Here is a 17,823-nt window from a genome sequence, read left to right on the forward strand (position 1 = left end):
AAAACTTGATAACGGTCGAGATCCCCACCAATAAACCATATATATTCATGTATGAGACAATATAAAAAATCAAATGAAAATTAGGGGTAATCCCTAGGGTCACCCCACACCCTCTTGTGTGTGTTTTGAGAACTTGTAAAAGATTGAGATACCAACGCCTAAACCATATTCATTCCTGTTTGTCATTTCAAAAAAGATTGAATGACATACAAGGTCAATCTCATAGGCGACACATATGCATATCACTTTGCTAGACCCTAACACCTGTCATTTTATTACAAACTTAGACATCATAGACTTGGGGTGAAGGTGGGAGTCATTTACATTTATCAGTCAGACCTCACCATTGATCCCTGTAGTAGTAAACATTTGTCTGATTTGTGTCTCATAACTTTTGTACTGTACAACACAAACTTAGTTTTTGTTTCCAGGGAGGCAAGTCCATTCATACTTTTACAAGCTTGTACTAAAGTCAACTTGAACTACTAACAGTCAACTAATATAACAATTACGATCAAGTAGAAGAACTGCAATCATTGCAAATTTGCACCACTGCTGACTCATTAAAGACTCATGACCATTCGTGGGCATGTGCGTTGCTATTGAAAACCTTGATAAAATATGAATTATTTGCCTTAATGTTTAATTCATTAAATGAACATAAATGTACAATTATATATGAATGTTTAATGTTTGTTCTTTTAAATCTTTAAAAAAAAGTTGAAGCAACATTGCCACAGTTTTCATAATTATGTTTGCCTTGTTTTTTGGTTAATTGCCTACAGTGCTTACAGCGCTTTGATTTGTTTACAGGCTCCTTGATTAGGACGAGCACATTATATGGGGTTGATTATGTTTATGAGTGGTCAACCTTCACGTGTTCTTAGACAGTGGTGTACCTTTTCAACAAAAACATTATACAAATCTTGAAAAAGCATCGAGACATAAGATCAGTGCTAAGAAAAGACACAACTGACTAAAAAAAGGTACAGACCTAACAGAAAGATGGTGCAAAGCATAATTTCATCTTATAAATGTTTTTGTTTTCCAAGACTTAAATGTCAATCTGTCAGTACACATCCAACATATTTAAATGAAATATATTTTAATTAGTCTGTGGAAACCATGATCCTGTGCAATGGCAAAAAAATGGTATCTACACCATGCATGATAGAGTTGTTCTTAGGAAATTGTGATACAGGATACATTCTTGTGGTACTATTTAAGAAAATATTAATGCTAAATTGTTTTAAAAGTACTTTTTTAAGTTGAGGTTTATTCAAAAGAATAATTGCATTTTCAGGAATCAGAAATTTATCGATCATGTTATCTCTCTGTCGATTTCGTTGTCATCTATGTCATGATGAAACTCATATATGGCATATATGAGTGTGCATAGTCTTTTGATTTTCAATCTGTGCTCTTAATTCTGAAATTATCGGTTTTCCACCTTAGTATCAATATACCAACTGCTACTCTGATTTTGTAAAACGTCGACTGTCTGAGAAGAAAGTTGATGAAACAGTGTTTTGTTATTTACATCTCTTTAAGTTCATCGGAAAAAAGTAAAATCATAAACATTGAACTCCGAGGAAAATTCGGAATGGAAAGTCCCTGATGAAATGGAAAAATCAAAAGCTCAAACATGTCAAACGAATGAATAACAACTTTCATATGCCTCACTTGGTACAGGCATTTTCTGACATGGAAAATGGTGGATTAAACCTGGTTGTAAAGCTAGCTAAACCTCTCACTTGTATGAAGATACCAAGACACTGTTGATGATTATTCCGTATCGATTTCACTTATAAATCACGTTTTGTCTTGAAGAGTGGATTCTAGGTACTGACGTTATTTATCTTCTTAACGTGTTATAGTGTTCTCTTATTTGTCTGTAAATTATTGCATTTTTCTGTTTATAGATATAGGAAGATGTGGTGTGAGTGCCAATGAGACAACTCTCCATCCAAATAACAATTTAAAAAGTAAACCATTATAGGTTAAAGTACGGCCTTTAACACGGAGCCTTGGCTTATTCGATTCTTCTTATGCCCCATTTATGAGCATAACGTTTTCTGGGCTGTTGGTGAAGTTGATGTATATTGAATCAACTTGAAACGTAGTACACATGTGCCCTATGATCTGATTTTCTAATTCTAATTCCAAATTAAGAGATTTGCCCCCGTTTTCACGGTCCACTGAACATAGAAAATGATAAGTGAGGATGGGGCAGCCGTGTACTCGGGACACATTCTTGTGTTATAATAAATGTTTTTATTAATCTTTAAATTTAGTTCGTGCACAAGTTCGATTTTCCTATTTAAAAAAAATCAGAGGGAGGAGGCACGTAAGAATGAAATACATCAACTAAAACTTAATTGGTAAGGTCAATTAAGGGGAATTGTGTATCATGTTAAGAGGATTATTATTATTCGTACATATTTTTTATTGATCCTAAAACGTACAGTTATCTTTACAAAAGTAAAACGACAAAAAGGGAATATGAAAATGATAAAATACTGTCTTTTTTAAATTATTTTGTCTATTGAACATATGGATTACTGTCTTATATTTTTCAGCTCATTTCAGGTTCATACATTGAAATTGTTCGTTCTTGTGATGAACTGTTACATCACTGTCCATGGTTAGGGATATTGGCATCCCGCTAACATGTTTAACCCCGACACGTTCTGTATGTATGTGCCTGTCCAAGTGCGGAGCCTGTAATTCAGTGGTTGTCGTTTGTTGATGTGTTTTAGATTTGTTTTTCGTTCATTTAAGTAAAGAAAAAAGGCCGTTAGTGTATTCGTTTGAATTGTTTAACATGTGTCATTTCCTTTATAGCTGACTTTGCGGTTTGGGCTTTGCTCATTGTTAAAGGCCGCACGGTAACATAAAGTGGTTAATTTATGCGTCAATTGGGTTCTTGTAGACAGTTGTCTCATTGGCAAGTATTACTTATCAATTTATATATAGACCAAATATAATTTACAACGTTAAATACCATCGTTGTCACCTGCATACATTACAATTGCTTCAATGTCTTTATCCTAACGTTGTCTGTGTTGCTCCGTCGCTGTATCATTGACGTTTTAATACTTTGCTAGTATATCTACTCTGGTTTACATGTTTTATAGGGCTGCTGTGTCATTGAGGTTAACAAACAAAGTATTTTTATTAATATTGATTGTGCTTTACAAGTTGTTATAAAGATTACGTAGATTATCAAAGTGAGAAACAGACATTCACTTCAGTCATAGACCAGTTTAATGGATCAACAGCAAGCATCTGTCATTACAATCCTAAACACCGTTATTCAATTTGATACGGAAGAAAAATATTGATGGATGTTTCCATAAGTAATAAAATCTTGAGCAGTAAACGATTTCGCGAGAGGAATAATTTTATTGATCAATAGAGCATTTAATTAAAGCTTTCTTCATATTATCAGAAGAGATCATAAGTGACAAAGATTCACCCACACGCTACTAAAATAAACATTTCCGAGGATATTAAGACAAAAGTAAATGCAGCAAATTGCATTAGTAAAATCATCACAGGCATTTCGTACTTATTGAAAATTATCCGAATTGAATTAAACCCGTTTTCATTAGTTTTGCAACTAATACCAATCCGTTACGGGTGCGAAATTCCTTCTTTTAATTTCGTCCAGACATGTATACTCTCTCGTGTAAATAAAAATGTCTGGAAAAAAGATATATTTTGCAAGTTTGATTGTTTCTTTCCAAAGTATTGCCAATGATATGTCACTAAAATAACTAAAACATTTCTAATAAAGTTCTTGAGTACAGCATTTCGTCGGTGTGGCAACGGTAAATCTGTCAATTTTACTCTTACATTGAATGACCGTTATTGAATATATGTGTTTCCAATTGTCGGAGTCACAATCCTGTTTAGCTTTTCATAATTGTGACATCATCGATTGATTGGTGGTGTTTACCTTTGATAACTATTTACACCACTGGGTCGATGCAACTGCTGGTGGACGTTTCGTCCCCGAGGGTATCACCAGCCCAGTAGTCAGCATTTCGGTGTTGATATGAATATCAATAATGTGATCGTTTTTTTTTTTTATAAATTTCCTGTTTACAAAACTTTGAATTTTTCGAAAACTAAGGATTTTCTTATCCCAGGCATAGATTACCTTAGACGTATTTGGCATAACTTTTTGGAATTTTGGATCCTCAATGCTCTTTAACTTTGTACTTGTTTGGCTTTATAAATGTTTTGATATGAGCGTCAATGATGAGTCTTGTGTAGACGAAACGCGCGTCTGGCGTACAAAATTATAATCCTGGTACCTTTGATAACTATTAACGCTATGTTCTTCAATCTTTTCTATATGAGGGAAGTAAGACAATAACAATCAAAACCAAGGAGTAAACATAGACTCACAAAACCAAAGGACATTTACATTAACAGTTATAAATAATAAATAAGAAACAACACGTACTCCACTAAAATCGGGAGTGAAATCAGGAGCTCCGGCAGGGTAAGCATTTCCTGCACCGTATACGGCACCCGTCGTGTTATTTCGTTGTTCAGTTCGGTAATGATGGAAGGTTATCAAGAATAGCAAATATGATTTCTGACACACTTTTGTCATGATGGCGACCGTTACATTTCTTGAGTGATGACCTTAACTTGATCGATTTATAGTCCTGTCTTGGCAACTTTTGAGAAAGCAGTATTGCTAGTTTAACGAAATCAACGTACTTTGGTCTAGCTCTAGAGTAACGTATTAATTTAGACACATTTACACCATATGCTGGTGCCGCTGGGAGATTGCTACACAGCAATAGAAAGTTGACTATAGGAAAATTAAAATCATCGCGTTTGTCATAAATATTGGTATTTAACCTACCATCAGTAGTCATTTCGAGAAAAAGGTCTAACTATGAAGTAGATTTGTCTGTGTCGGTAGTATCTTTAATTTCAAGTAAACTTGGATATACGAGTTCGACTACAGGTGACTCATAGGTTCAGAATAAGACTTAACATGATTCGAACTAATGTGTTAGAAAAAGACAACTACACTTGGGGTACAAGGACTACTTACTTATGATGACCCGATTGTTTTAATGGTGTCGTGTTTTAATCGGGACCCAATGATTTCACTTACAGAATAGATGTAATCTTCTGCATCTAGATGGATGTGATGAATATTATAAACTCTACTAAATATAGACACAGCCGTGAACGTAGTTTAAACATGATGTCTTTACATATTTATTCCGTCAATGAAACTGAAGCTGATTGGTGTATTACAACAAAATATTATCCTAACAAGACAATATTTCATCATCGTATACCATAACTTTTTGTCCCCATCTACGAAAAATATATATATATTGTATAAATTGAGGCAATTTTGTTATAAATAGATTGTCATGAAATACAGATTGTAAAAATAAATATTTTGACAATGGTATCATAAAAGTGGTTTTTTTTTAAATTTTATTGATAATAACTAACACACCCAAAAAAAATTATCACAAAATTGGTTTTGCATACTGTGGATTGCATTGATTATATAATGTTTGAAAATCTTATTTAAGTACCTTTGCCAGAGAGAGTGTCTCTCTCGCATAAACAGTGAATTAAAAGAAAGGCTTCTTCATTTAATACACAAAATAAGTAAATATATTCTAAACGTTTTGAAAACATAAGACTTACAGAAAAAAACGCTGAATTATCGAACATCAACTTGAAAGATATCGGCAATTGGACCTTACAAAACCATACCAAAGGCAACATTTCAGAACAATTTATAACAAAGTGAAAATTATGCCAAGGAGACAAAAACTTTCCTAATTGACAAAATCAAAGAGCCAAAGTCAATGGTTGACGGTAAGTTTATAATTTATATTGTGCAATAATAGAACATAATCTTCTTCTGTTATGTCATTCGTCTAGCTAATGTTCATGGGTAGAATGCAATTTGGAATATTAATTGACACACATGTTATAAATGTATATTAAATAATGCAACAATTTATCAGAAGCATTAATGCACTGAGAATGAATAAATCATAAGAACAATTCTTTTTATGTATGTTTTGCCCCAGTTATATGTGTATACTTACTTTGATATTGATGTGTTCAGTAATGAGTAAAACCAATACGTTCGGTTTTGTACTTTTAATATAATTTTTCTGTGATTAAAAACCATTTTATTTACTAAGATTGCTGATACAATAGACAGAAATAGAAGAGTGGCGAAAGATTAAAGAGGACCCCTTAAACTCGAAAATAAACTGACAACGTCATGGCTAAAAAACGAAAACGACAAACAGACAAATAATAGTACACAAGACACAACATAAACACTAAAGACTAAGCAACATGAACTCCACCAAAAACTGCAGGTGAACTCGGGTGTTCCGGAAGGGTAAGCAGATCCAGCACCACATCTGTGTGTTGCTCATGTTGTTGCAAACCGATATCTCAGTTTGTCTTGGAGAGTGAACTCCAAAATCACAAGTCTAAGTTTTAGAGAGAAAAAAAAACATAATTAAATACTGCACCGTAACCACGATAGGCCAACGGTTTAATTGAGAGAAAAAACTTGACAACTCCCTAATAAACACAATCAACAAAAATGCGAATGACAATGGAACATAGTAGGCTATAAAGTTAAATAAGGCTTTGTTTGCATACAATTATACACAGCACAATAGTTCAAACTCCAAACTAACCTTTCGATACTACTTTTGTTATTAAGCCAACTTTAGTAAATGAACCTCTCTTTGATTTGTATCTTCACCTACCGCAGATAAAATATCGAATATTGAAATTGAACAATAAATGGTAAAACAGATGTGATCAAGGTTAAGGCGAGAGATATATTTGAATCAGCGAAGAAATGCAAACTATATCGTACGACAACAGAAAATCTTAGAGCCGTATTGGGCACAACTTTTCGGAAATTTGGTCCTCAATGCTCTTTAACTTTTTACTTGTTTTGACTTTCATTTTTATTTATCTGAGCGTCACTGGTTAGATTTATTATTATTAGAGTTATTATATGTTCTCCCATTTATTTGTATTGTATTCCAGTCATGTAATGTTTTCATTTATATGTTATATTTAACATTGCCGTTAAAGCAGGATGTTTGGCTAGTCACAAAACGCGGTGCAACCCAACTCTTATTTCTTAAAATGAAATATGTAAACGCCATAACATGAGATATCACTGTTATGTAGACGACTCACAAGTTTTTCTCGTGATCAAGCCACTCGATAACTGGACGAACATATCAAAGCTACTTGATGCTTGCGTAGCTGATATCAGCAAGTGGATGTGCTCGAACATGTTAAAACTAAACGAGGATAAAACGGAACTGATAGTATTTGCTCCAAAAAAACGAGTGAAGGACCTTTCAAACATGAATCTCAATTTTGGTGGAAACATTGTTAGTGATGCTGAGTGCATAAAAACCTAGGCGTTTATTTTGAGAAAACTTTTACATTGAACAAACAAATTAGTTCTATATCAAAATCATGTTTCAATCAGATCAGAAACATTGGAAGAATTCAACCTTTTATTACCGAAGAAGCATGCAAAACGTTAGTATGCTCTCTTGTAACCTCCCGTTTAGATTATGGTAACGCATTACTGTATGGACTTCCAGCAACATCTATTCAAAGGTTACAACGAGTCCAATTGATTGACTGATTGATTGTTGGTTGCTTAACGTCATGTGGCAAATATTTCATGCATATTCAGGACGAGAACAAGTTCACAATAAATACAATAGGTAGGTTGTTACAATAGAGGCCATTCGGGATGATGGTCGGGAAAATTTAGACTGCCACCGGAAAAGGAGGGTTAATTTGATAGGGACAGAAATTTTGCCTTGCAACAGGCCACCTACGGACCCCCCAAAGAGTTGTTGCAAGGGTTCTTAACGTGCAAAGAGCGTGGCACTCCCTTTACACGAGGCATCGGATTTAACGTCCCCCTTCTGACCGGACGTGACTGCGAACTTGATACATCCCGCACAGCAAAACGGACGCCCCACTTCGGCAAGCGTTTTACTGCCGGTCGGGAGAAGACCAAGTGACCATATTTCTATACCCCAGTCACCCTTGGGGGAACAACGAGTCCAAAACACAGCAGCTAGGGTCATTACAAGGGAGAGGAAGTTCGACCACATAACACCAATCCTCAAGTCTCTCCATTGGCTGCCTGTAACATACCGATGTCAGTGTAATCTTCTAGTGTATGTTTTCAAGGCTTTGCACGAGGAGGCATCGGTCTACTTACAAGAACTCGTTCAAATATACAAACCAATGCGAGCACTTAGATCTGAAAATTCCATGATTTTAACAACGCCACGTGTAAGAACTAAAACATATGGGGAAAGAAGATTCGACAAAGCAGCAGCCGTTCTGTGGAATGATTTACCAAGTGATCTACGAAACATCCATTGTGTGAACGTTTTTAAGAAAAATTTGAAAACTCATTTATTCAGACATGCTTTTAATAGTTCTTAACATATTTCTACATAATTGTAATTTTGAATTTTTAACTTAGTATACTTTTATTGATTATTTTAGATTTTTTTAAGCAAATATTTGAAGTTTTAACTTACTTTTATTGGTTCCGATTCAATATCTCTTTAATTTTATCATGCCCATTTTATATAAATTTTATTGTTTTATCAATACTATATTTTTCAAATATTTTTGTTTTAAAAGATTTAAACATGGGCTTTCATATTTTATTGTTAATACTTACATATGTATATGGAAATATATTGTAAAGCGCTTAGGGTAAATTTTAATATTATATAATGCGCTGTGATAAATACTGTATAATAATAATAATAATGTAGCAAGTCAGGAAAATTGCCATTGTTATATTATAGTTCGTTTCTGTTGTGGTGCAATGTTCTTATATTTGATGTATTTTCCTTAGTTTTAACCCGGATTTGATTTTTTTCTCAATCGATTTATGAATTTTGTACAGCGGTATACTACTGTTGCCTTTATTTAAATTGCAAAAATAACTTTTTAGCTCACCTGACCCGAAAACCATGTTTCCTTAGTTTAATATGCACATAGACCAAGATGAGCGACACATGATCATGAGAGCCTCTAGTCTTGAACATTATTATATATAGAAAATAAAACATAGAACTACTTGTATCATAAAACACTGTCAAACATCCAAACATACTAAAGGACGCCTCCGGATGCGGTAATTTCTCGCTGCATTGAAGACCTGTTGGTGACATTCTGTTATTGTCTATTCTATGGTCGTGTTGTTGTCTCATTTTTATACTATCCACACTCATCTGTGTCTACACTTGTATGTTTAGAAATAAACTATAAACAGCAATAATGTACAGCAAAGTAACTTAAAGACCTAAAAATAAGTCAACATGACCAAAATGGTCAATTGACCCCTTAAGAAGTAATTGCTCTTTATAGTCAATGTTTAACCATTTTAATAAATTGTGCAAAACATTTTCCACTGTAACTACGTACTGGGGCAATTTCATTGTAGATAGAGATAATTGTAAGCAGTTAGAATGTTCAGTAAAGTAAGATCTTCAAAAACAACACCATCACCAAAACGCTATTTTGTTATGAATCCATCTGTGTCCTTTGATTCATATGCACAAAGACCAAGATGAGCAACACATGCTCTTTAGAGCCTTTAGTTTCTATTGACAAAGTTTTATTGAATATGTTAGAAGGAACCATGAAAATAAAACTGTTGAACAACAGAGATATAAAGGCTCTTATATGATTACCGACGATACAGAAAGGGGAAAATAAACTCATCATAGATACCAGGACTAAATTTAGTATATACGCCAGATATATAACCTTAGTTTTTCAAAAAATTCAAAAATTTGTAAACAGTAAATTTATAAACATAACCATATCAATGACAATTCATGTCAGCACAAAAAGTGCTGACTACTGGGCTTGTGATACCCTCTGGGAAATAAATCTCCACCAGCAGTGGCATCGACCCAGTGGTTGTAAATAAACTCATCATAGATACCAGGACTAAATTTAGAATTTACTCAATGAAAGATGACGAAACAGACAAACAAAATTATCGAAAGAATACCATTATTTGTTTATTGTGTTTTAAATGTAATTCAATGCCTGACATAAACATATATGTAAACGGGCGAATGACATTTGCACCGATTTTTTTTAATTTTCATTTCCGCAGATTTAGTATTTGCTCCTTTTTGCATTCACAGTTGAACATAGGTGTGAAAATACTTGCCATACATATCGAAAGGTCAGTGCAAATGATAGCGAGAAAGGTATACTTATTTTTTCTATACACCTCAATCTTTAATGTCTTTGCAATATGTCTGCAATACTTAGAGATGGGACTTTTAAGTGCTGTCCAAAATACATTTATTAGTTATATACCTTACACGGATGTAATAATGGAAACTACGTTCCTCTTATTCACGCCCTCTTACCAGCGAAGATAAACAGTGTTAGGAAGTGATTACGAAATCTCTGCCGTCAAAAACAACTTTCCTTTGTGGCCGAGTTTATGCATATTGACTTTAAACAAGCAATGCAATACAAAACGCAATTAGATTGTTGTCATTTTCATCTGGCTCTGAACTAGTCTGTTGGGCTGAACACCGAGTATATAGACAAATCAAGTAACATTGGTAAATGGCTATCCCAATTAATTGATAATTGATAACATTTGTACATCTGGCTAACGGAAGAGGTCTATGAAAATAAATCAAAAATGACATTCACCGTATTTTTTTAGTGGCCAATTTTTGACAATTAAAACATGATGATATGCACCATAAATTATTGTAGAGTATATTTATATTAATGAAAAACAACATGTACACACCTTCATGAAAGTTACCCTTTGCAATAGCTATTTTTTTCTCTCTGCAATAGGTGGTGAAAAGTCTTCTTGCAGAAGATCTTTCCACCACTGACTGATTTCATTTTCAATAGTTGTGAATGTGTTTTTAGACATAGTATGATAATCTAATGTTGCTAACACTTCATTCAAACGCGCTAATCCATTTCCGCTGGCCAGTGCTCCCCATACAGCACGGACATTAACATCAAAATGACTGCTGGCGTTTGTTTTTAGCCTTGGACTTGTGTCAAATGAAAGCTTCTGCTGACAACCAGAGCAGCGGGCTTGAAGTGTTGTAGCCAATCAATAATTAGCTGGCTGTGAAATTGTCTCAATCATATTACCACCCCTTACAGCTATATCTCTTGCCTGGTAACAAAAGACAACATGACTAGCAATATCGTGATAATGCTGCTGTAATTTCTGAATTGAAATTAATCTGTATCCAGATGCTAGTAAGTTACACGATTTATAATTGGATGATTTCAAAGACCCATCAGTTGCTCGGAACACCCTATCTGAACTGTTCAAATGTTTTCTTAGTAAGTTAATTATACGCCTAGTAAAGGATGATAGCGATCGCTTCTTAAAAATCTTCAGTCGTAAACCTTCTCCTGCATTGCAACCATATGTTTTGCTTTTGTGTCCACTATATATGTTTTTAGATTTGCGATGTACTCTATATCTACCCGAAGGCAACCCAAACCTCGTATATGTTTTCTTCTTTCTATTAACCATTCTTATAACCTCATATACTCTTGTAAAGCTGTTTTACTATTTCAACTTTGATTTAGTGATAGTATGCTTGTAACATAAGATCTCCATACATTAGTCAACTAATATAGCACCTAATAATTGTTTATTACATTTTTTAAATATATTTATTTAGTGAAATATACCTTACCAGCACATTAGGGCTGCATATAATTAACTGAAAACAACTTTTAAAAAAATTTAAATTATAAAAAATAATCATCAAGGCATACCGATCAATAATTGAAATGTGATGCTACAAAGAGATCGATAGAAAGATCTAACTAGTTTTTCTCATGGTATCCATAAATAACATCAGTTATACCTGTATGAAACCAGCTGAAGACGTACGAAGATGTAAAAACCCTTAAAATCTGTACGTTCACTTCGTCTGCTCAAAATATCAACCAGAGTGCAAAGTTCCTGTATAACCGGAAGTGTTTACTCCTGAAATAGTCCAAAAGAAATTCTTATATTGACCTCAAACTTTCTTAACCCCTATTTGCAACATGGCAGCCTCCACGTTTTTAGCATACTCAAACTTTCAAGCATTGTTCTGTCCTAACCAGAGAGAGAAAAAAAAATAAAAGAGGTATGGCAGGAACTGGGGTTAAAGATAAAAAAAATCATTTGGTATGTTTTATTGGGGATGAAAGTTTTCCAATAACTTGTTCCAGTTTTTTTGCTTACATGTGTTGTTAGTTTGAAAAGCTCGACAAGAAATGCATGTTTAAAAAAAATTACACTCACATATATACAGACCATCTGTACAGAACAATTGACCTCAGAACATACACTTATCATTGCATTTAACTTTTATTGGAAAACAATAGCAAACTCTTCATAATAGTGTAAACAAAAAGTTGTCATTTTGGTATCCATTTTGAAAATGAATTCCTTATGATGAACCTTAACTGATATAGGATGGATATCAAGCGTTGATCTTGAATTTCATACAAATAGTGTTGGTTGATAAGGTGAAGGTTGTGGTGCTTACTTTAAGGATTGTGTACCCTTGTGTTGATCAGGTTGATTCAATGTTAAAAATATATGGAAATTTTATAGAAAATCCACAGCCTTTATCCTTGTACTCTTATATTTGGCAATTTGATGACTGATAGATATAGGATTATTGCATGCAGTGCTAGCATTGATTTCCTTAAAACAAGTTTATTAATGTGGTATTGGTTAAAACAAATAAAAATATGGACCAAATCAAGTACACCTTTTATGTTGCGCTCGACTTAAGTGACTCCGCACGAGGTATTTTGGTACTTACAGGTTGGTTAGAACTAGCACATCCTAGAAAAACAAGGAAGAAATCTGTTAAAAATTTTATAACAAAAAATTCTGTTATCAAGGCTGTGGATTTTCTATAAAAATCTATATTTATTTGCCACAAAGTACTCTTTTTCTAGTAAATGCAATGAAACAGTAAATAATTATGCTTTCCATCAAGTTTCCCCTTGGTATATGTACTAAATGGCCTATCTCTATTGTTCATTATATCTGTAGTATTGATACAATTGAAGTTTGGAAATTTCTCTCAAAACTGGCTACATAAGTGGTATAAGACACTACCGAAACATCAAAATTTTGCCCGTTTTTCTCACCTAACATGAATAAAGTCTTATACTTTGGAAACATATGTTCATTAAAACATACATATAACATATATATATATATATACACATTGTGTAAATTATAAAAAAAACTTTAAAATATTTGTGTTATGGTTAATCCGGTTTTTGGGGTGAACACTAAATTTTCAAAACAATCTGGAGGCCTTCTGAACAACTTATTTTTTCAGAATTGGTATGAACGAATACTGTTACATGTTATGCAGTACAAGCTATGGTTGACTTTAAGGAACATATATTGATTAACGAGTTTCAGTTAATTTCATCGATCTAAGTGAACGATTATCAAAGATACAATACAAAGCAAATGAACAAAATATTTTTACACAATGTGTATGTGTTAATTATGTATAAATGAACATAGTTCAGGACTTTATTCATTTTATGTTGAGGAATACAGGCAAAAGTTTGATGTTTATGCAGTGTCCAATATTTTGATTTTAGTGGAACCTTAATGGTCAAAAGTAAAATCACAAAAAAAATGAACTCCGAGAAAAATCCCTAATCCAATCGCAAAATCAAATGATAAAACACATCAAATGAATGGACAACAACTATCATATTCCTGAATTGGTGCAGGCATTTTAAAATGTAGAAAACTGTGGATTGACAATCGCATCACATTCCATTACATTTACAACGATGCATGAACAAAACAGACATAAAAGGTAATCATGTCAAAATAGGGGTACAGCACTCATCACCGTGTCACAATCTCAATCAGAACAAAAACAAAAAAATTTAAGAAAGAAAACCAAAAACGCATTTATCAAATTTTACAACCACGTTCATTGGACTTTCACGAGTGGCCAAAAGAATGAAATGATTAAAGATATAGATACATGTACAACACAACACACCTTCAAATCATTCCATATGTTCCAATTGCGCTTGCAATATATTTGTTGTTGATATGCGTTTCATAAAAAATATACATTTTCTTCGGCACTTCAATACATAATTGAAAAGGGGGTGTCCCTAGGGTTCTGTTACCCCCACCCTATTCATATAATTTCGATATTCATATATTGCGTAGGTAAAATTGTAAACTTTAACCATTCTTTTATGTTTCGTGGGATGTGTTGAGAAAGTGGTACATTTATGGCTAAAATTGTGTGTGTAATGTTCACTTTTGGCGATTCTTTCGGCTGTACAAAAATGACTTTTAATATACAAGTAATTATAACTTTATCGACCTTATTATATTTTCTGTTAGTTTTCCCCATCTATTACCTTATTTAAAGCTGGAAATAGTTACGTATTTTAGCGGCACGTCCTATCACCTTGAATATATATATACAACTCTTCTAAACAATTCTAGCGGCACGTCCTATCACCTTGAATATATATATACAACTCTTCTAAACATCAACCCAACAATGTTATATCTGTAAATTTGCTTTCGCAAATGTTTTGTTCTTCCCTCGACGGGATTCGAACCTATGATATTGGAATATCGTGACACGAAACCGCCTGCAATGTAGCCGTCCCGCTAGACCACGACTACCTGGGCTTCATTTAAATTAAGCTTTCGGTGACCGGGTGTTACCTTTCTACGTCGGTTTTAATCTAGTGTCGTACTACAGTACATGATATATTAGGCATAAATATGTTATTCTTACAGATCAGATAAATTATCTATAGTAAAGGATCCTACAAATTAATGTAAGTTACAGTCACAGACAATAATTAAATTTATAAGTACGTCTGAGCCAGTAACAACTCTACAACAGATTTATCCATCGGATCACCAGCAGTGATGGTGATAAATGGCTGTGTACATTATGTATCTACAACTCGTCTAAATATCAACCCAACAATGTTAGATCTGTAAATTTGCTTTCGCAAATGTTTTGTTCTTCCCTCGCCGGGATTCGAACTCATGATACTGAGATATCGTGACACCAAATCGCATGCACTGTGGCCGTCCCGCAAGACCACACGACCACCTTGGCCTCACAAAAAATAAAGCTTTCGGTGGCCGGGTGTTACCTTTACTCGTCGATTTTAATATAGCGTCGTCATACAGTACATGATATATAAGCATGGGGATATTATTGTTACAGATCAGCTCAATTATCTATAGTAAAGGATCCTACAAATTAATGCAAGATGCAGTCACAGAAAATAATTATATCTATAAGTACGTCTGAGTCATTGAAAACTCTACAACAGATTTATCCATCGGATTGGCTGTGTACATTATGGTAAAACAACTCGTCTTAACATCAACCCAACAATGTCATTTTGCAGTGGCCAATTTTTGACAATTAAAACATGATGATATGCACCATAAATTATTGTAGAGTATATTTATAATAATGAAAAACAACATGTACACACCTTCATGAAAGTTACCCTTTGCAATAGTTATTTTTTTCCCTCTGCAATAGCTTGTGAAAAGTCTTCTTGCAGAAGATCTTTCCACCACTGACAGATTTCATTTTCAATAGTTGTGATTGTTTTTTGAGACATAGTAAAAGAATCTAATAATGCTAACACTTCATTCAAACGCGCTAATCCATTTCCGCTGGCCAGTGCTCGCCTTACAGCACGGACATTAACATCAAAATGTCTACTGGCGTTTGTTTCGAGCCTTGGATTTGTGTCAAATGAAAGCTTCTGCCGACAACCAGAGCATCGGGCTTGAAGTGTTGTAGCCAATCAATAATTAGCTGGCTATGAAATTATCTCAACCATATTACCACCCGTTACAGCTATATCTCTTGCCTGGTCACAAAAGACAACATGATAACCTATGCTTTATATATATATCGTTAATACAAAAAATGTCCATAACGTTGTCTGTTGGTCGTATTCATTTTTAGCAATGGAGATGACATTCTATTTTCGACTTAGGAGTTGTGAATGACCCTTTGGTATAATCTTTCGCCTCTCTTATTTATATATATATTTCTCGGAAAATCCTTGTATATCGTTTGACTTCTTTAAAAAGTCAACCATGTCACCTTTTCTTGAATAGATGTGGGAGATTTTGTATCGTCCACATGCACATATACAATGTAACAAATTGTTCATTAAGATCAGACTTTTTTAAGTGCAAAGCTGGAACTAATTGCTTTTACAATACATCAATTTGATTTTCCGAAATAAGTTCTACAGGGTCAAACTCGCAGTGAAGAGGTGGGAGTCTCAGTATTTCATGCCCTTTCTATTACAACAAATTGTCAACCTTGAATACAGGGTCAATGTTTTTGGATGTTATAATTTCATATATCTCTGGTTTCGTTTTTTTCGTGTCAAACTCAACACCGAGGTTATTTGGAAAGTCAACCATGTCACTTTTCTTGAATTAGATGTGGGAGGTTTTATACCTTCATCTCGCACACATAACGAATCGTCAATTATTATCAGACTTTATTCAGGGCACATGTACAGCTGGAAATTATAGTTTTTCAATCAATAGTTAATATTTCCGTATGATAACTGTGCCAGTTTGTACTGTCACCCTTAATAACTACATCGCATCCTTTAAAAAAAACTTTTCAAAACTAGCATGCAATACAGCGAATCATTGTCGTTTCCTTAGGGGGATTTTAATGTTTTTGCATTATCTGAACAAGCCCATTGATGAGGTATCAAAACAAGTTTCATTTAAATAAACGACAAACACTGGACACTTTAATTTGCAAATCCGCCACAGCCTCAAATTAGAGCTATTGTTATGTATATGATCAAAATGTGCGGAATTACATGGTATTCAATACTTTCATTGCTTTTCGGCTGTTATCATAATATATTTTTTTGTAATTTAAATTAAAAAAATATGGGATTCTCAATATCCCATGAGATATTTGTTGTCCCATGGGATGATTTATTTCCTTTTAACGTCATTGAAATTAAGTACAGTGGATTTTTGTGTGTTTCAGTTATCAACTTCATAGCTGAATATATTTTTCTCCTTGGATATTTTAGTGCAATATATTGTTCTGTTTCAAACTAAACATTTAAACAACAAAGCAGATAATATATGTATTAATATGTCATGGAATTACTGATACATAACTTCACATTATTATATGTATTTTTCTCAAGTTACCCCCCCCCCCTTTTTTATGCCAACAATTTTTTTCAAAATATATACCTTTGATGAATAGTTACACCACTGGGTCTATGCCATTGTTGATGGAGGTTTCGTCCACGAGGGTATCACCAGTCCAGTAGTCAGCACTTAGGTGTTGACCTGAATATCAATTATATGGTCATTTGTTTAAAAATGTCCTGTTACAAAATTATTGATTTTTCGAAAAACTAAGGATTTTCTTAACCCAGCAATAGATTACCTTAGTATTTGGTACAACTTTTTGGAATTTTGAGTCCTCAATGCTCTTCAACTTTGTACTTGTTTGACTTTATAACTATTTTTAACTGAGCGTCACTAATGAGTCTTATGGAGACGAAATCGTCTACTGGCGTACTAAATTATAATTCTGGTACCTTTGATAAATATTAGTACATAAATAGGTATTTTGTTTTTTATATTGATTTTTAAAAATTCAATGTTCCAACCAA

The sequence above is a fragment of the Mytilus trossulus genome, chromosome 3 (genome assembly GCF_036588685.1).
Source record: "Mytilus trossulus isolate FHL-02 chromosome 3, PNRI_Mtr1.1.1.hap1, whole genome shotgun sequence".
In the NCBI taxonomy this organism is placed as follows: domain Eukaryota; kingdom Metazoa; phylum Mollusca; class Bivalvia; order Mytilida; family Mytilidae; genus Mytilus; species Mytilus trossulus.